Genomic DNA, 19,510 nt, shown 5'->3' with positions numbered 1-19,510 from the left:
GCCCGAGGCCGAGCAGAGGGAGGGGCGCGAGGCGGAGGCGAGTCCTGCCTGCGTGCGCGGGACAGCGGAAGGGGTCTCGGGTGCCACGAATCGTGCCGTCTGTCTCCTCCCCGCTGTTCCTCTGGCAGGCTTTGTATTGCCGGTAGGATTTTCTTTTTGATTTTTCTCCATTCAGAAGAATAAGTTTGTTCACGTCTTTTCTGCTGTTGTATCATTCTCAGGTAAGAAGCATCCTTGAGAAAATTTCAGGCGACTATGTGGAGTTGTTCAGCGTTTCAGACACAAACGTACTTTCCCCCCTAATGCTTTAGGTTTCTTTTGAGTGATGTATTTGATTCACGGTTAGCCTTTGCGCGAGAGGTTCCTAGCTGGCTCCTAGCCCTACGCGGACGGGTGCACAAAACAAAGCACCTGAGACCAAGTGAGTCCCCGCGAAAACTTGCTGAGCAGGGGCGGGGGCTGCTCCTGGCAGCTGGTCGTGCCGTGGCCCTTCCCCAGGCGCTCCCGGTGGGGCCGGGGCCTCCCTCGCGGCGCGCGGCGGGGAAGGACCTCAGCAAACATCCGCACACCTCTCAGGGAAAAAGCAGAAACTACAGGGAAAAAGTAATAGTCTGGTTTTAGTTGCCTCAGTTATTGAGGCGCTCTGCAACGTGGCCCATGGAGGTGGCGAAAAGGTCCTGAGTACTGGAGAGTGAAAGGTCCTGGGTGAATCTCAAATTACAGGCGAAGCGCTGCACTTCGCTTCTCTGCTCGCTGATCACGTTGGCACCTCCGGTTCTTCTGTGGAGCCGATCCTCCTGGTCCGAGCAATCTGGGAAAAAAGCTCAGCTCATCCCTTTCATTCATCACTATTTAATGTTTGATTTACTAGCTGCAGATGTGCAATTGGGGTGTTCAGTCTATTTGTCCCCCAAAGGCATAATTATGGTTATCATAATTTTTAAAGCTAAAAATGACTATTTTTAAACAGATGCCTGATCTTTAGCATTTTGAGTGTGTAATATTTCTTTCAGTGAATATTAATATTCCATTTTCCTGCATCTTTTGATTTGATACAGGTGCCTGTCCAACACTCGTGCAAATTAAAAAAAAAAAAAAGAAGAAGAACAAGGTGATAAAAACATCATGCTGGTGTAAGAAGGTTAAAATTATCTTCAAAAATTCTCGGTGCTGTGTGACTTTGTAAAATGCACCTTTGGGCTTTACAGTTTGCTCGATGGGGGATGCTGGTGTGTAAATCCATCTGCAGTACTCAGAAGCCCAGTGAAGGCAAAGCCCCCCTCTTGCAAGCATACTTTGTGCCACAATGTATATTAAAAACAGGTATTGTCCAGCCACTCAGTAACCATGCAAGCAGCTGTCTGGTGAGCATTTGGCATTACCAGCAAAGGCAGAAAATCAGGGACCTGCTTCTAACCTCCCTGCTTGCGCTCGAGTACAGTGATTTCTCTGGGGATTTAGAAGCCATTTGCTATGGGGAGTTTGCTAAATTTCTTCCACTTCCTCAGAAATCAGCTTATAAGTTGCCCTTGCTCCCTGGGTCTTTATTTAATTCTGTTCATGTGACCTTTCCTTCTTGCCTCGTTTGTGCAAGGAGGGACCCAGAGATACCTGGTACTATTGCATGCAAAACACTTCTTCTTAATTTATGTGCTAATTAACCTGACAGTGCAGCTTGACTGTTAGGAGCTCAGTCTCCTGGCGGGTTTGTCCCTGGAGACAGTGATCCTCACACTTTATTTCAAGCAGAGCGAGGAGCGCAGTGGTTCGAGCGCCGGGGGAGGCAGCGGGTTTGCAGGGTGAGATAAGCGTGTGCGCTGTGGAGGCTCCAGCAGCTTTAGAAATATCTGCTTTTAGACTCCTGTTTTAATAGTTTTACTTTAGAAAGTTTTACTTAATGTCATGCTAAAGTTTATTTCCATATATACACATATATTTTTTCATAGAAAATCAGAGTCTTTCAGAGCAGCTTTCCTGAAGAGCTCACCCTTTCGTTAACCGGAGGGAGAGCAGCAACGGCCTGTTCCCGGGGCAGACTTGCAGCTCCGGGGCTGATTCCCCCGTGCTGCCACGGGCTCCTTTCCCGACCCAAGGCAAGCCGCCGACATCGCCGCGCGCTCTCGGCGAAGCCGGAGTAGATGTCTAAGCCTGTGCGCTCTGAGTGCCCAAGTCCCTCCGATGCCTGAGCTATGTGTGTTCCCGCCGCTGCTCCGGTTACCTGTCTGTGAAATTGTATTGTGGTCTTGTATTTTTCAGCATTCTTAGTAATTTTCAAAAAGAAAAATATTAGGAAAACCGTGCACAGGCAGAGGTGTGTGCTGTGAGGCAGAGAGGATGCCAAATCTTGAATTAGACCAGCCTTGCGGATAACTTACAGTTCAGAAGGAAACGGAAGGGACAACATACTCTCATGTACCTAAAACTGGCCCAACAAAATCCCTGTTTAAAGCACTTAATAAAATCAGTGCAGCAAATGCCTGGTTCCCGAATTCATAAACCCCCCCCCCTCGCCCCGGGACGATGGCAGAAAGTTCAGCAGGTTTCTTCTAATCCCATGTGCCGTGTGCGTGGCTTTATTGCTTACGTGCAGAGGGTGGGAAGCTTGCCGAGCAGAAAAAATGCAGATGGTCAGACATGCGCTTTGGGGGCAGCGTGAGCGCAGCGTAGCCCTGACGTATGAGCATTCTTGGGCAGGCAGTGGCCGGGCTGGCCCCAACACCCCTGCTGGGATACTTGGACTCCAATCCAGAGCATGGGCTTGAGTTGGGCTTGTCGGTCTGTTTGCTCCTTGGTTTCCTCGCCGGGGAGGAGGGAAATGCTTAGTGTTTTGAGAGCCGTGCATAAGCATTAGGGCTGTTATTGTCCAAAGTGACTGCAGCCTAGGGCTGGTGCATTTTTTGTTCTTTTTTAGCACACCAGCTCTATCTTCCTCAGTGCTGTAGCCATCCTTTCTTTGAGGACTGCTTCTCCAGTCTGAAGCTTTTTCCCATCTCGTTCCCCGGAGACGCGGTCAGTCGTTCAGCAGCACAAGGGCTCTCAGCATCGTGGTGTTTCCACAGGGTCCTGCTCTTCAGCACGTGCAGCACCAAGCAGGTTGATGTGAATCTGGACATCGGTAATCTATGCTAGAAATGCGTCATGTGGACTTCACCTGCAAAATTCATTCCTCCATTTCATACCCCTCCCTTTCAGATGCCCAAAGGAAGCTGTGTCTCCAGTTCAGCCTCTGTCAAGCTCTGGATGGTGCCAGTGGCAGGAACCTGCCTGTAATGTCCTTCTGCAGCTGTCTGCAACGAAACTCTGTCTCTGCACACGGATGCCGGTTCCGTTCAGATGTGAGTTTTAAGCACGTCTGCAGTAGGTAATTATTTTAACACCCCGGCACAGGCATTAAACTAAATCAAAATGATAAAGCATTTTATTCCAGACTGAGAGCATCCACACAAGAATAACTGTTTCAGAATGATTTATCATGTAGACAAACTCTAAAAAGCTCTTTTAACCAGAAAAATGAAGGAGGTATAGGGCTGTGGGTGACAAGCAAAGCTCCTGAAAACAAATGAATCACATCACAATCGGCTCCTTAAGAGCTATGGAAATCATAGCCCTGTTCTAGCAATGGCATGTCATGATCCCATTTATACACACATCCACTATACATATATAATATATATGTATGAATATATATATATATAGTAGATATATAAATTCTAATTTACTGGTGTGGGCTTTAATTAACAGCAATTCCAACCTGCAATTTTTGGTAAAGAAATAATGTGACAGAAAGGGACGTAATTTATCAAAAAAAGACTGGTGAATCTCTGACGAGAACCGGGAGCTGATGGAATCTGAGGTGGTGGACGTGCTCTTTGCTGTGATTTGAGAGGGTCGGATATGGGGGAACTTCATTGCAAGCAAGTTCTGTTTTCCCTGAAATTGTTTTAAACCTAATCTGTTTGCAGCCCTGTCTCTTATTTTATGGACACACACCGATCTTTATGTGAACGCTGAATGTTTTAGATCGTTCATCGTAACAAGTAGTTTTGCCTAGAAAAAGCCTCACGCTGCAAGCCTCCGTTGATGGTAACAATATATTCTTTTGAAGTGCCAGCCTTTATTTATCGTTATTCAAATCTTTCTATCAAATTCCAAACTGGAATTCAAGACTGCTGTTCTGATGTTCCCCCTTGCAGCTTTGTCTCATCGCTCTGGCGGTTCGCTGGCCTTTTCGTTAGACCACGGGCAGAGTGCCACCACCTGATAAATGCACTGGTTGTGACTTAAGTAGTAGTGCGAGTCTGGACACCCCAACAGGCATGGAGGGAGAGGGTCGTTCGTTTGCGTGTAATCAGACGTCGAGGCTTGCCGAGCCCCCCGGGCCCCGCCAGCGCATTCCCGACCCCGGGGACTCGCTGGGGGAGCCAGGGGCTGTTGCTGCCCTGGGCCAGGCGTCCGAGGGGCCGCGCGGCGGAGGGGCGGCTCTGGGGGTGAGCGTCCCCGGGGCTGGGGGGCCTCGTCAAGTTGGCTTGCTCTGGCTTTTTGGTCTTTTGATGTCTCTAAAGCAATTTCCAGCGATACGGTATGGCTTTTTTCACTGCAGAATTTGGGAGGATTCTGTAATTTGGAGACTGCTTGTCCTGCAGCTGGTGTTTGGTGACTTTGCGCAGCGGCTCTTGGATGGAGGCAGTGTCCCGTGTATGGTTCACTGCATGTGTGCATCCTCTTTCGGGGGAAGAGGTTGGTTAAAGACATCCATAATTCCCCTTTCTGGGGAAATAGGATGATTTGGGTCGGGTTTGGTTTTTGTTTGTTGAAAGTGGGTCAGACCCTCAGTCTGTGCAAACCGGTGGGCTCCACGAGTGCTTGCGGACGGCAGCAGAGATCTGATTCGTGGGTTTTGGCTTGGGTACGAGCTTGACTAACGATATTCGGGCTGAGGATGGCGGGGTCGTGCACGCTTCTGCCACACAGTCATCCCGTGCCGTTGCCCTCGTCGGCCCAGCCCGGCGCCCGCAGGCGCTGCCCCTGCTGTGCTTGTCAGGAGAACAAGCTCGCCGTCTTGCTGAAGCGGATCAATAAGCCGTGGTGTTACGCCCAAAGTCTTTGTGGGCAAGGAGGAAACACCCCGTTATATACAGAAAGCCAAGAATTCACTGTTCGTACCACTGAAATGTGAAGTCTAATTCAAGAACCTTTATTGGTCTAGATGTAATAAATAGACAGAGAAAGAATACACCGATGCAGAAAAAGTTCCCATAATGGCGGTAGTGGAGTTGTTACCCTTAATTTCTTCACCCTGGCTGAAGCGGGGACCGGGACCCGCGGGAGGGGCGGCCGCGAGGGCGCTGGGAGGGCCGGAGGCGAGCGCGGTGCTGCGGCCCGGGTGCGGGAGCCGGCGTCTCCCAGCCCCTGCGCTGCGATGCTCGCTCCGCTCGCGCGTCGGCAGCACGCCCGTGTCGGCGGGGCGCGGAGCCCCCGCTACCAGCTCGGCTCCCTCCCGGAGGGAATCGCGGGCCTTGGCTGCGCCACCCCGGCATCTCCTGGGGAAACCGCGCGGACCGAGCTTTGAAAGCCCCTTACTGTAGGGCAAGCTTTCTACAGCTAAGATAGCTTTAGGGGCTTGTCTGAATCCTCCCTAATTTTTCAAGGCTGTCCTTGAAATATGGTCACCAGGCCCGTTCACAGCATTTCATAATGGTATCTTGGATACCGGCTACAGAAATAACACCATTTCCCTGTATTTGCTTGTTAATCTCCTATTTATGTATCCCGGGATTGCTCTTACCCTCCCAGTAGCAGCCTCCTGCTAGGGCTTTATCTGGGGCTGGCTCTGGACAGAACTTCCCATTTCTTCTGCCTAATTGCTGGTGCCCAAACACTGTCTTCTGTGCCTTCAGAGCAACCTGTGTCTTTGTCCGTAGACAGGCGACGTGCCATCTGCAGCTATTCAGAGCATTTTCTCAAATAAACCGATACTACCAAGCTTTCCAGACCTGTTCCCATCATTAATGCTGTTCCTGGCATCAAATATTGCCATGCACAAATTGTATCAGTAATAGTGTCATATATTTTCCATATAATTGCAAAATGTACTGAATAGGATTGGATCAAGGAGAGACTTCAGCAGAAACTATGATTATTACCATATAACACCTAGCAGTTAATAGTTTCTAAATAATTTGGCTACCTTTATTTTTTATTTTCATTTCATTTTTAAATTGAAAAGTAATTATGCTATGCTTGTGGAAGTCTTGGTTTATATCGTTGTCAAAGTTGTGAGCCAATAGAAAAAATCAGTCTGGTTTGTCTGACAGCTTTATTTCCCTCGTGCAATGACGATACGCACTGATGGTGCTACCAGCTTTTCCTACGTACTGATTTTGTGCCACGTTGCTCTTAACCAGTTTTGCCCAGCATAGATTCAGACCAGCCAGACTGAAGTTCCCAGATACCCCATCTGTTTTTAGCAGCTGGCCCAAGCGTGGGTGCTGGCGGTGGCGGGCAGGACGGGGGCCCCGGGGCGGCCAGCGCGCGGGAGCGGGGCCGGCAGCCCACGCTGCGGCAAACCCCTCGCGGCTCCCTGAAACCGATCCAGCTCGTAAAGAAGGTGATTTTGCAAGCGGTCTGTTTGGTGTTCACTTACGCACCTAAAGAGAGTTATTGCTTCTCTCTCCCTGCAAATAGGGGAGAGCGGAGTGGCCTGATCCGTGTTTCTATTCCAGTCGGAACTAGCGGCTCCGCAGCTTCACCAGCGACGGCACAAGCCATGCTGGTTTTTACCCCCCCGGGGAGCAGTGGGGCAGCGAGCCCGGGTGGGAGCCTGGGGAGCCGTTTACCTGCTCCCCAGGGGATTGGTTCAAGCAGCCTGCGCCTGAAACTAAAAAGCCACCTTGTCCGGAGATGAAAAACAGCCGTCCGTGGGCTCGGCTGGCCGTGTCCTTGGAGCACGGGTGCAAACACGGTGAACACCCAGCCTTGGGTCTGCAGCCTGTGTTGCTGCTGCTGCTGTTTCTACAGCCGATTGTGTTTAACAGGGGGGCTTGGTGCAGCCTTTCGGTCTCTGCAGAAGGGTATCCCGGCCCTTCCAGAGGAATGTGGCTCGGGCTGGCTCTGGCAGGGCTGTGCTTATGTGTCTCTGGTTGTTTGCTTAGACGTCTTTCCTTATGCGTAGTCAGATTTTCTGCAGCCCTGCAAATCTCCGAGGATCCTCCACGTGCGGGTTGCTCTGCAAATTGCTGCATGCATCCCGGGATTATCCCCTGGAGTATCTTATTGCCAAATTCCCCAATGGAAGAGGCACTCTCCATTCTGCTGAAATCCTTCAGATCAGTCGAAAACCAGAATGGGAAGAATTAAGACAGGAGTGACGGGCGAAGTGACGAAGGCTGTTTTTAGAGTTGTGCAGCTGCTGCAGAGCTCTGCGTATGTGCCAGCCCCCTGCAATGCACAGCATGTGCTGAGGCATCTGCGTTTAAAAGGCTGACTGCAAATGAGGTGAAAGCTGTATCCTGCTGTGTTCTTGTTCCATCCCAGCCCGTTACGGGACGTTGTTCAGGGTTTTCGGTGTCTCCTAGGTGAAGGTGTATTGCAGAGAAGGTGGGCAGTTGTTTTGTAATAACGAGGTCTACAGAGATAATACTGCTTCGGCTGGTTCCTGTAATGCTTCCTGCCCGCCAGCACTCCGGAGCCCTTTACAAGCGTTCATGTCCTATTACTCGGGGTAGGAAGCACCTCCCGACGGCGCGTGCTTCGCGCTGGCCAGCCGCCTGTTAGAACCGCACCTGAGCGTCGCGGGCTTCCCACCACTGCGGACGCTTGGTGCCCGGGGGGAGCAGTTAAAATTACTGCTTTTTCAGCTGTGTTTTTTGTCTTTCTGTGAGTCTGAGATTTTTAAAGCAGATGCCGAGCAGTGTGAGACTAACCACAGCCTTACGAGAGTGGGGGATGCCGCGAGGGGAGTTTCGGCTGGGGAAACGAGGCGGGTGGCGGCTGGGAGAGAAGGGAGGACAGATGCCGCACGGGGCAGGACAGAGCCCGGCTGCACCCAGGCCCCGGCGAGCAGAGCAGCCGCAGCCGTGAGCTTCCCTGCAGCGGGACGGGTTTGCTGGAGCGGCGCTTTGTGAAGGGTCTTGTTGCTATAAGGGTTTGCACTGAACTGCGGTGGATTTTTTTCCAAGAGACGAGGGCTGGGTTTGACAGCAATGTGCTTCCCCCTTTCAGGGGAGTGTTAAAGTGAACGTTGCACAGCTGAGCGTGCGGCATACCTGGCTGGAGACATGTGCTCTGCTGTTCTGAATAACACGGATTTCTCCTCGTTCAAATGCACGTGTTTAAAACCAGTCCGCTCAGCGGCAGGCCGGCTGGGCGTGCATCAGCCCCGTCGCGCCGCGGTGCCGCTCGCTCCGTTTCTGCGCTTCCCGGCCGGAGCGCGGTGCAGCCCTCGGCGCTCGCCCCCTTCGCCAGCCAGTTTTGTTCGCCCCGCTCGGGGCTTGCGGTCTGCTTTGCTCGCCGCCCGCTCTGAGCCGTTGACAGCGGTGTACTTCCCGGGGTCTGCGGGCGGCCGGCACGCTGGCAGCGGCCCCGCGGGAGCTCTCCCCCTGCCCCACGGCCGAGGAGAGGTGCGGGCGTCCTTCCCGGGGGCAGAGCCGCTGAGCCCTTCCCCTCCTCTCGCTCCCCCTCGCCTCTCCTGCGTCCTGCCCTTGCGCGCTGTCCTGCCCGGGCAGGTGCCGTGCCGGGGCGCGAGCCGGCTCGCGAGGCGCGTTTGCCGCCGACGGGTCCTGGGCCGCCCGGGCGGGAGCAGCCGGTGGTGCCGGGGCGAGCGTCGTCCTCGCCGGTGGCACCGCACGGCGCTGCTCCTCGGGGCCCTCGCGCCGCGCATGCTGCGCAGCCGTGCGCGTGTGCGCACGTGGAAACGACCCGGGGCGACGTTTCCCTGGGTGCTGGTAAATGCGTGACCCAGGCTTAGAAAAGCGCCAGCGCAGGCTTTTCCAGCGGCGCGGCCGGGGAGAGGCGTCTCCCGTGTCCGGCGCCTTGCGGAGTACCGCGCAGCGAGCAGGGAAATCCAGGGAGCTCAGCCATGAGTGACGGCCGCTGACGGCGTTCGTCTACGCTACAGCCCGCGCTGTGGCTACGGGAACTAGTCTTAAATGCTGAATTGGCCCTGACGCTTAAGAACAGTCACGCGGCTGCTGTGCAGGGCAGCTGCAGCTCAGCAGACCGAGATGTCGCACGCAGCCGCAGGCAGAAGTTTTGCAAGTTAATGCAGAAATGCTCCCAGGCCACTGTGCCGTGGAACGGAGCCCGTATATTCCCACATCTGACTTTGTGTGTGTATGTATATATTTATATATATATAAATGCATATATGCTGTCATATATATACACTCACACTCAAGACTTACTCCGCTGTTAATTTTAAGTAAACAATTCTTTTCTTCCCGAAAGCAATTCGCGTTTTACCAGATTCCATAATAAATTAATCTTCTTTATCGTTCATGTAATCGGTTCCACGAAACCAGTGAGCAGTGAAATCTTCTGCCCTGTTGATTGATTTGCAATGCCGTATTAGCTGATAACGAATTGGATGCCGTCGCTGGGTTGGTGCTATGGGGAGCCGTCCCTGGGGGTTAGTGTTTCAGTCTGCGTGCCCCGTGAAAGGAACGCTTAAAGGTCTGGGGGAGAAGGATGGTTTTTTTTGGTAGACTTAAAGCTCAAGCAGAGAAGAAAAAAGGCTGTCTTAACTGTTTTCCTTACCCCCCACCAAGTGTTTTAAATAGATAAAAGCAATATGCTGTGATTTGACAGACTGCTAGGATCAACAGCTGAGCTTTTAAATAATACGGAAACGGTGCGGCTCAATTATTGACCCCCCGGAGCGGAGCGCTGCCGGGGGCAGTAACGGATGCGAGAGCAGGCCTTTGCCTTTGGCTTTAAAGCAAAAGCTTGAGCAGAACTTTGTTTTCTCACTATTTAATTAATTAGGAATATAATCAGCTGAAATAAGATAATTCTAACCTGCTGGGTCTAACTTCCCTCCTCGCTGTTCAGCTGCCCGTTGAGAGAGGCGGCTCCGGCTCCTGGAGTGGTTTTGCAGGGTGCGGGAAGAGCCGAGACCGGCAGCGGCGCTGGGATCCTCGGCCCCGAGCGCGGAGAGGGACCAGCCGCAGCCGCCCCACTGCTCGGGGTGGGTTTCCACCTCCCCCCGGGTTTAGGGGCAGCGGGGGGGCAGGCGAGCGGAGCCCCGGGCGTGCTGCTGCCATGGGGGCCCCGGGCCTTCACGCTGCTGGGGTGAACTGCGGCCACCTCAGCTGATGCTTTCTTCCTATCTCAAATGCTTTCAAGTTCATTGAAAATAACAATAATGGCTAAAAAGTGAATTGCAGAAAAGGAAATGAAGCCAGTGAGAGAAAGTCAGAGAGGTCAGCTTGGTTCGTGGTGGTGTTTGGTCTCTCATGGTGTCCTTGGGCCAGAAGGCAGGAGACCTTCTCTCTTACTCCATGCTGTTGCGTGGCCTGGTCCAAGCTGGTTCTTCTGTGTCTCTTCCCTTCTGCTCTTCCTCGCTTTGCCACCGCAGACCCCAAGCTCTTGGGTGAAGGGACAGTCTGCAGCCACAGGCCACCCCAGGGCAGCCAGCATTCTTTGTAATTAAAGCTTTTCATGAGAGATATTAAACAGGAATTGTGCTGGACACCTCAAAGTGACATGCTACACAATGTACCTGCCTAGGATGTTTTTTGGCTTGCTGAAAACCCAAATCTAAGTTTTTTGGATGTCTCCCCTGAAATTTGGCATTTATCCAGGGAAATAGGATACTGATCCCCTGGGCTCACTCTGCAGGAAGCGGAGAGAGGAGAGATGCATGTCTGGGTGGTCGTTCAGCCACCTCAGCTGAGTCTCTCTTCTGTTTGAAATATCTAGTCTTTGGACCAGGGACATCTAGCATTTGATGATGATTTTGATATTTAGGTGGGCTGCATCTGGACATCTGTGCTGTGCTAAGGTACCAAGCCAACTTTCAATCCCCTGTCCAGGGCTACTGTCCCCCTGTCTATGATTTACTGACATTGGAAGGCTTTAGGTATAAATTGTGCTTGTTTTTTGGCTACAAATAACTGCATGTTTTGCTAAACTGATGAATCTAGAGGTGCTGCTGTACAGGAACTGTGTCCTCCTTGGCTCGGAGGTGGCAGCTAGGAGGGGACGGAAGTCCGAAGGAGAAGGTTCATGACAAAGCTAGTGGGTTTCAGTAGGGTCAGCTTTCCGCTGGTTTAGCTTCCTGACCTGGCTCTTTCTAGGGTAAGACAAGTGGCAGTGGTCCAAAGGACATGACAGGATGCCATGGTCAGTGGCAGGGAGGGAACAGCACTGTCCCATGTGGTGACAGTCCGTGGCTGCAGCGACTCTGCTGTACTGCAACCCTGAGGTCGGTAATGAACCGTGGGCCAACCAGTCTTGTACGGTAGGAGCGACAATGAAAAAGGGTTAGTTTGCGAATAGCGTCAACACTCACCACGTAAGCCAGAGAAGAAGCTGCTGAACCTGCCAAGAGCTCAGCTGGGCAATAAAGCAGAAGGGAAAATCCCTGTGTCCCCCCTCCTCAAGCAAGTGTTGTGTGTCTCCGTGGGAACATCGTTCATGTCACCATGTTTTGTACCTCTTTCATGGAGGAGGAAGGCTGAGATTTAGGAGGAGCAGCTCAAGCGTACGCGTTGCACACCGCACCCTCCAGCAAAGCTGCCACCAGATCTGGCCACCCCTGGGGACCGAGCAGCTCCCCGAGGGAGGAGCCCCGGGCACCGGCTCTGGTTGTCTCAGCCCTGAGAGCAGCGCAAATCCTAGCTGGACCCGTGTTGTAACTTTAAGCCTTGTGGGCCTGAGGTGGCAGCCGCTGGTCCCAGCGGGAGGGACCGGAGGACATGGACCCTTCTGGGGACCTTGCCGTGTTGCAGCCCAACCCTCCATGCGGGGAGCTGCTCAGAGCAGGATGGACGCCTCTCTCCTTGCCCGCTGTCCTGCTTCGTGCCGTGTTGCTGTCATTTCAGTGGCACTACGCTTTATTAAACCAGTCAAAATGTGAGGAGAGCCAGCTCATAACGGTTTCCATCCAGCGAAGCAGAATCAAATTCCTTGTTACCTACATGCAGGGAAAAGTCACAGTATTGTCCTTTCTGCCTTCTGCGCCCAGCACCTTTTACCCCAGACAAGAAAGGAGTCTTTCTTGTCTCCAGAGGATCATTTCTTCAGATGATGTGCCCTGCGGCACGCTAATCTCACTCCCTGACCTTTCCTACCTCAGCTTAGCGTTTAAACCCCAGGCTGACTCCGCCTGTAACTGAAAATGCCCCTTTCTGGAGTTTCCAGGACGTGCTCGCTGCGTGGGGCAGCCCGGGCAGTGGCTCTATGGTTGCGCCTGGCGAACCCGGGGGAGACGGGTTCCTGCCCTGCGTGGCTCCCGTCTGCCCCGCGACGGGGCGTGTGCGGCGGGGACAGGCCCCAGGACAGCCGGGGGCAGCTTCGGGGCTTCCCTGGAGTGCGTCGTTTCAACAGTCCGCAGTGGCTGGCAAGTGCTGAAACTCCCCTTGCTGCATTTTCCCAACTATGTAAAACAGTGTGGGGAAGGAGACAAACCAGGAGAGGAAACATGAAATAAATTTTCCCTGGTATATATACATTTTTTTGGCATTAAAAACCTACTGAAAGTCGTAGCGGTGTGCTGAGGCAGAGGGCTGAGCCCTTGCTGTGGTGCCAGGGAAGCGGCCTGGCAGTTCTGTTAATCCCTTGGTGTTGCGTCGACCTTGTGCTCGACCACGTCTCTCCGGACGTGTGCGGCGTTGCGGGTGCTGTGCTGGGAGGGAGGGCATGCCCGAGGTCCTGATTTCGGCGCAGATGTGTGAGGAGCACAAACAACACGAGGAGAGAAACCGTAGGGGGAAATGGAAATCCTTTGTCCTGGCCTCGTCCACAGCACCAGGAGCCGGCTGTGTCCGGCTGTGGGTTCGCCCCTTCGTGTCGGTCAGGGCATCCTTGAACTCCAGCTTCAGTGCCTCTGCTGTGCGGTGCTGTTTGCTCGAGCCACGGTTTACGTACCGTTGTCTCAGCAGCAGACACGGGGGAGCTTACGGCTGGTAAGAGCTGGCGGTGGAGAAGGGGAAGTAGCTCCTTGGCCTGGTTTCCTCAGCCTCTTCGCTAGGGAGTAGACTTGGAGCAGGAGAGCAGTGGCTTTCTGGTCTGCTCAGATCGCACCACGCGCAGCGTGAAGGAACTGCTCCGCTTTAGCTCCGGTGTTGTGTTTCGGCTGCTGCCCCGGGAGAGTTGCCTGAGGGCCACAGGGACAGCTCGTTCCCCAAACCCATCTCGTCCCCTTTCTGCTCTGCTCTCCTTCCTCCCTCCAGTGCTGAGCCATCACGCGGCTCCCCACTAGGAGGTAGACCGAGACCTCCAAATCGTTTCATGTACTGCGGGCGAGCAGAAATCCCTCGGCTAGAAGTAACGCCTGGCAGCGGCTTACCCGAGTTTCACTTAATAAAACTTTAAGTTTCAGTGGTCACCGAGGAGGGAGCTGCTACTTCACTTTGTGCTCTGTTCTGCTCCCTGCACAGTGTGGTGCAGCAGCTGTCAGCAAATCCAAAGAGCGATAAGCTTAATTTTGTTTCCATTAGATGTATAGGCTGTTTTTTCTATTGTCACAAAATTTTGGCTTTATCTGAAATGAAGCTAGAGAAAGATCTCCTAGTTACTCTTCCGACTTGGATGGATTTGATTTCAACCCCCAAATCCCTAGGCTGAATTTCTGTGATGTCGCAGAGAACATTGCGTATTACGTACTGCAGGTGTGCTTCTGCTGAGCCTGTCCCTGAGCTGGTGATAGCAGAGGAAGGTCTCGTAGTTCCCAGACAGCCTCGCCAGCTGTTCTGAGGCGGGCTCAACAGGGAAATGAGGTCTCTGAAAGGGTCAGACATAGAATATATGGGGGAAAAAAATTCTCCTTTTTAAATGGGAAAGAACAGTGGCTTTACTTCTAACTTTCAAATGAGAAGTAGCTGCTTAAGAAAGTTCTTGGATGTAACATCTAGTGTGTGTCAGGGCAAGCGGCAAGAACTAGAAACCTCTGCTAATTCTTGCCTGTTACTAGGCAAAGAGCTTGAAAGGCATTTGGAAAATGCGTTTGTCCTCGTCACCGTTTGGCCGATCCGCAGGACTGCCGCCGCGCTTGGCTCTGGGGTTTTCAGCTGACGTGAGCTGAGGTTCCCAGGAGCGACTGTGCTGCTGAACGACGACGGCTGATGCACAGTGGCAGCTGTCTTCAGCATTACACTGAAAACGTGAGCTTGTTTCCCCTTGTAGTTGCACACAAATAGCCACCGAGCGCCAGAGCTTACGAGAAGCGCTGCCCTCTGTGCACGGGGCTCTGGGGGGTCTGAACTTATAACCACGTACTTCTTGAAGAAGAGGTATTAACCTGGTATTTTCTTACTCAGCCTACACAAAGAAACAGGTACTAGATCTTTTAGTGAATTGAGACTATTGTCATATTCGTCCTAAGTTTCTCTTCGGACAAAGTCTGATCACAGCCGCTGGAGAGAGGACCGTGGCGAAAGCACGGGGCTAGCGCTCGGCAAACCTGCTTCCCGCTGCCGAGTTCAGCTCAGTTCACCAGTCAGTCTGGTTTTCTCTGTGACCTTATCCACACTCCTAGTTTTTAATCTTCTGAAAAGTAAAAGCATAATCTGAAGTGCTTGGCTGAATCATTTAATCTTTATGCACTTGTTTTTTCGTGGTAAAGTGGAGATAGTAATATTTCATTTTTTTTCCATCATTAGGTAAAGACGACTATTAGGCATGTAAGTTCTTGGAGTAGGATTTGGCTGTCACTGTGTGTTTGTACAGCATCCAGCGCTGTGGTTCCTATCTCAGTACTCTATAATCCTGTAAAGGAATGATTTTTAGTTGGAACTTAGTTGAAACCTATATTGAATATTTTACGTTTAGACATGTTATAAATAATCGAGAAAGCTAAGAGTTAAAGCAAGTATAAGGCAGCAAATTGACAGTAATTTAGTGTGTGGTATTTCTTCTTCATGGACTAAGATGTGTGCTTAATTTTCTCCCAACACATACATCACTAGGGACCTTTTCTGAACTACAAATGCTGAACCCATTTTTTCCCAGAAGTGAATTGAGTCTAACAGTTTGATTTTGATTTGTTTTTATATTCGTGCACACTAACAATCTGACATCACTGTAAACTGGAGATAAAGGACTGCTGAATTACTCATATCATGGAGAAGGTCTGCCAGTTCTGTAGGTTATCCACAACTACTACACGCTTGATGTTGGACTTGTGTGTGAAAGTATTTAAATATGTAAATATATTGCTTCTGATATCTTTCTTCAGCCTACCTCCCCTAAATCTGTAAATTCATCAGTAAAACTGGAAGAAAACACCAGTTATGTTCTTGCTTTGGGAATATTTGCCTGTAGAAGCTCCCCACAGGTTTCCAGAAACAGTGAAGGGTTGTCGTCTCAGTGAAATACTTTCAATGGAAATGATTTTGCAAATTCAGCAAGATCAGTGACTTTTGTAGCACAGCAAGGGGTAGTTCTTTTCGTGCTGAAACTAATGAACTCTCTTTTTCCTAAGAGGGTGTTTTTTGCTATTCATTTTTCAGCCTCTCAAAATGAAATGAAAAGAAAAAGTGAGCTAGGAAAATGTTCCGTCCTTTGACTACCACATGAGTTTTTGTTAGGGCTCTTTTTTTGCTGAGGGTCTTGGTTTCCCCGTGTTCCTGTGCAGAAGGGATCCTCATGAATACAAGTCACTCATGCGCACAGACGTTTCTTTTCCAAGTTCTGTCCGGGAACTTCACAACAAAATAAGGACTGATTTTTTTGAATGCCTAAAACACGCTCAGCTGCAAACAAAAATCATATAATAGATGACTGCAGTGTCATCTAAGGGGAGGTTATAGAGAAAAGAGCTGGGCTTTTTTCAGGTGCCCAGCTGGGGTGGGGGGTGGCTAAGGGGCATTGAACACAGTTTGCAGCAAGGGAAATTCTGCTTCATCAGGAAAAATGTTTTCACCGTGAGGGTGGCTGGATGCTGGAGTAGGGACTCAGAGACCTGGTGCAATTCCTGCCCTTGGAGATGCTCAAGATGCAGCTAGACACAGCCCCAGGCAACCTAATCTAATGTTGAAGTTGGCCCCACTTTGAGCAGACGTTTGGAGAAAAGTCACTGGTTTTGTTAAGTTATCATCTTATAGATCTATTTTTATCACGAAAATGCATTGCTTCATAAGCAGTGATATCTCTGAGCATTTATTATTCAGAAAAGTTTGTCTTCCAGTTACACAAGATCATAAGAAGAAAAGTGACTAGTTTGTCAGAACTGCAGTGCTAAAATAAGCAGCAGAAGCACATTTCCTTGGCATGGATCTGGTGTCTCTAATTAGAAAAGCTCTAGAGAGTTAATCTGGTAGCAAGACCTATTGCTTCCTTCCTGCACAATGTGAGATGTCTGGAACTGAGCATCTCAGAAGAAGGCCTGGAGGCTGGGATTCAGATAATGGATCTCTCTTATTTATTTGGAAAAAATATATATATGTATTTCCCAAACACGAGGCTTAGTGCACTGCTGTCAAATGGCTGAACTGCAGCAGGGCCGGGAATTGGCTTAGAAGTGTAAGATCTCTTAGGTAATAAAAATAATGTGCTGAAAGACCTAATCTCTGGAAAGCAGTTACTGCAGAGCGTGGAGTAAGTTACTGTAGCATCCAGCTGCGCAAAGGAAATGCCCGTGGGAATTCTCATTAGGCACAAATGGAAGCCTGCACTGACGAGTGCCCCGGACTGGACTGGTTTCTTGTTTGGGAGCCTGTACCTCCACTTTTACAAATATATCAGCAGTAGGAGGGGAAGGGCTTGTAATAATTAGCCTAAGCAAGCCTCTTTCAGACTGAGCGCTGCGCCCACACTGCTAAAAAGATAGCTTCAGCATGCCAGGAAATGTACTGAAATAGCAAGGTTGTCTTCCGTGCTCATGCTAATGCTATCCCGAGCAGGCGAAGCACCTAATCAGATGGCTCTAGCAATCAACCAAGTTTTTCTGGGCACGTTATCAGTTTAATTTTTTGCAGTGCGTCCCACGTTCTTATTGGCCACAGCCACGTTTATTCTGAGAGGCTTCTCTGTCTGAGGTGGGACAAGTGTCTTGGTTTCAGACAGCATCCTGCTAAGGGTTGGATCCTAGGCCTGGACTCCAAATTTCGGGAGTGTTTGTGAAGCATTGGTAAGCTTTATCAGCATGCTGGCCCTTGGGACAGATGGCTCAAAATTTCCCCTGAAAGCTTAAGAAAAGAAAAAAAAAATCTCTGCTGTAGGTTTTACCTGAGTAGCATCTTATTCATCTATGTATCAGAGCAGAAATGTGTTGTCATCTTAAAGCAACAGGCTAACTAGTAGTGTTCTTTGGCCATTATGAGGTGGAATGTCATGGCTATAGGCTGAATTGACCCTCTCTGAGCTGGAAATTGTCTATATAGAAGTAATTAAGGGATCTTTAGTCTAATGAGGATAGACATAACTGGAACCAGAGGCTGGAGGTAAAAAACAAAACAAAAAACCAAAGACCCTTCTCTCCCTCCCTGCCCAATTAAATTGACAGATGGAGTGTTATTTTTATTATTTAAAATGAGGCAAGTAGCCTCCAAGAGAAGAGATGGAAAGCAGTCTCCTTCTCTCAAAGTCTTAAAATCATGATTTGGTACCTCTCTGATGTATGCATCAGGCCAGTAGATGAAGTTCTGCTGCCTTTGATAGAGGCAAACAATTTGTAGGTGATATGAGTACTATTAAACTAAGTTTCCTATGTATTTCAGTAGCAACAATAGAATACGCTTGCCCACCTTATCCTTGTGCCTTAATCCTGTTTTTCTGTGGTTGATATGCAAATGAAAGATGGTTTAATTTCTGTCTCAGCAGTCCTTGGTTCCTCTTTTGAGACATCTACCACATATGACAGTTTTGATATAGATAGTGATATACCAGAATTGACTGATGAATGCCATTGGACAAGAATAACTTGCATTTATTAGTGATTTGAACTAAACTGGTTGATTTAAAAGCAAAACCTCATCTCCCTTGGCCAGAATGCTTCATTTTATCGCTTCCCAGCAAAACTTCTAAACCTCACTCCAGCTGAACAATTCATAAGCTGAAGACAAATTATTATGTTTTTAAGGTGGACATCTCAGGAAGAAGCAATTATATGCATTATCGTTCCAGTGAATCTCATTTTGGTTCCAGGAGAGCACAGGCTTTGCCATGTTGTGCTAAACACACGCGGATGTACCTTCTCTGGCACAACAGTGCTAGTGTTGGGGACTTCCAAATGTCACAATATGATGTGATGGGCAGCTTCCTCCACGTGCTCTGCAACTGTTCAGCAGGGCAGCGCTGGCTGATCTCACACTGATCAACCTCATGTTGAATTTTACTGGATCCTTTTATGGATTAGCAAACTGGACTCCCTCTGCAAGTTTGATGGCACTGTGTTCAAAATTGGGACGCACAGTCATGAGCTCGTGGGAGCAAACCAGGCAACGGGCCGGATGCTGCCGGCACCACAGGCAATTTTTGTACAGGAGGGACTTGCGGCAGTGGCTGCCCTGGGTTGCAACTGCTCCGCTTGTGGCTGGTGACGGTGCACACCGGCTATGGCCAGGAGCAGTCATGGAGTCATTAGACAGCAAAAAGCCTGGGAGGACTTTCTCAGGCTTTAATCAGTTGAGAGTTTGCTCCCCACGGCTGCTTTTACCCCTTCAAACCTGGAGAGAGCTAATGCTAATTTCTCTCATTTTAATGCTATAGTTACTCAAGCGTATCTACTACTTAATAACAGATTCTCACATTTCGATTTCCTATATTTGCACCTATCCTATCTCAAGCTCTGCAGATAAAATTATCCTGCAGCATCACTTTGTTATTATCTCTACTGTCAGTCTACCTATTGCTTTGAAAGCTACAAGAAATTCTTTGGTATTGCACGCAAACTCCTTGGGAATGTGTAATTGATTATTCAAGCCTCGTGGTGTTGCTGCAGAGATTTGTGTGGCTCATGCTGACTTGGATTCCCAGATAGCCTGTCTCACGCTGGTCCCCTAATGCAGCTGATAGCATTAACTCGTGCAGTTAATCAAATGAAAGAAATTGCTTCTCCTTATCCAAAGACATGATGACTTTATCAGACTGGGAGGGTCTCAAGCAGAATGAGAGGAGAAGTAGCTGAGGCAGGAGACACCTACAAGGCTCAATATGTTGTAGAGTAGGAGTGCTTTTAAGGGTTCCAGGAATAGGAATAGAAGAATAGGTTGACTAATCTATTGACAAAAACATCCATCTGGTTGGCAATTTATTGTTGCATTTTTCTGTATTAAAGAAGCCAAAGATCAAGAATAAATCACATCCATTTAATGATACAGAAAACTTAAAAGTGGAGAGAGCTCAGCTTGTT

The 19,510-nt window shown here is 49.9% G+C and overlaps 1 long non-coding RNA gene across 14 annotated transcripts in view; it reads left to right on the top strand.

Moving 5' to 3' along the window:
- Nucleotides 1–19,510, top strand: part of LOC112981110 (uncharacterized) — a 210,614-nt gene that overhangs the window by 9,688 nt on the left and 181,416 nt on the right. For all 14 annotated transcript variants that reach the window (XR_010391639.1, XR_010391638.1, XR_010391635.1 and 11 more), the window contains exon 2: nt 3,193–3,335. This is a non-coding gene — a long non-coding RNA (uncharacterized LOC112981110). The remainder of the gene's footprint in view (nt 1–3,192; nt 3,336–19,510) is intronic.

Source organism: Dromaius novaehollandiae, chromosome 14 (genome assembly GCF_036370855.1).
Source record: "Dromaius novaehollandiae isolate bDroNov1 chromosome 14, bDroNov1.hap1, whole genome shotgun sequence".
NCBI classification, from domain to species: Eukaryota; Metazoa; Chordata; class Aves; order Casuariiformes; family Dromaiidae; genus Dromaius; species Dromaius novaehollandiae.
This window is presented reverse-complemented; position numbering and strand designations above follow the sequence as displayed.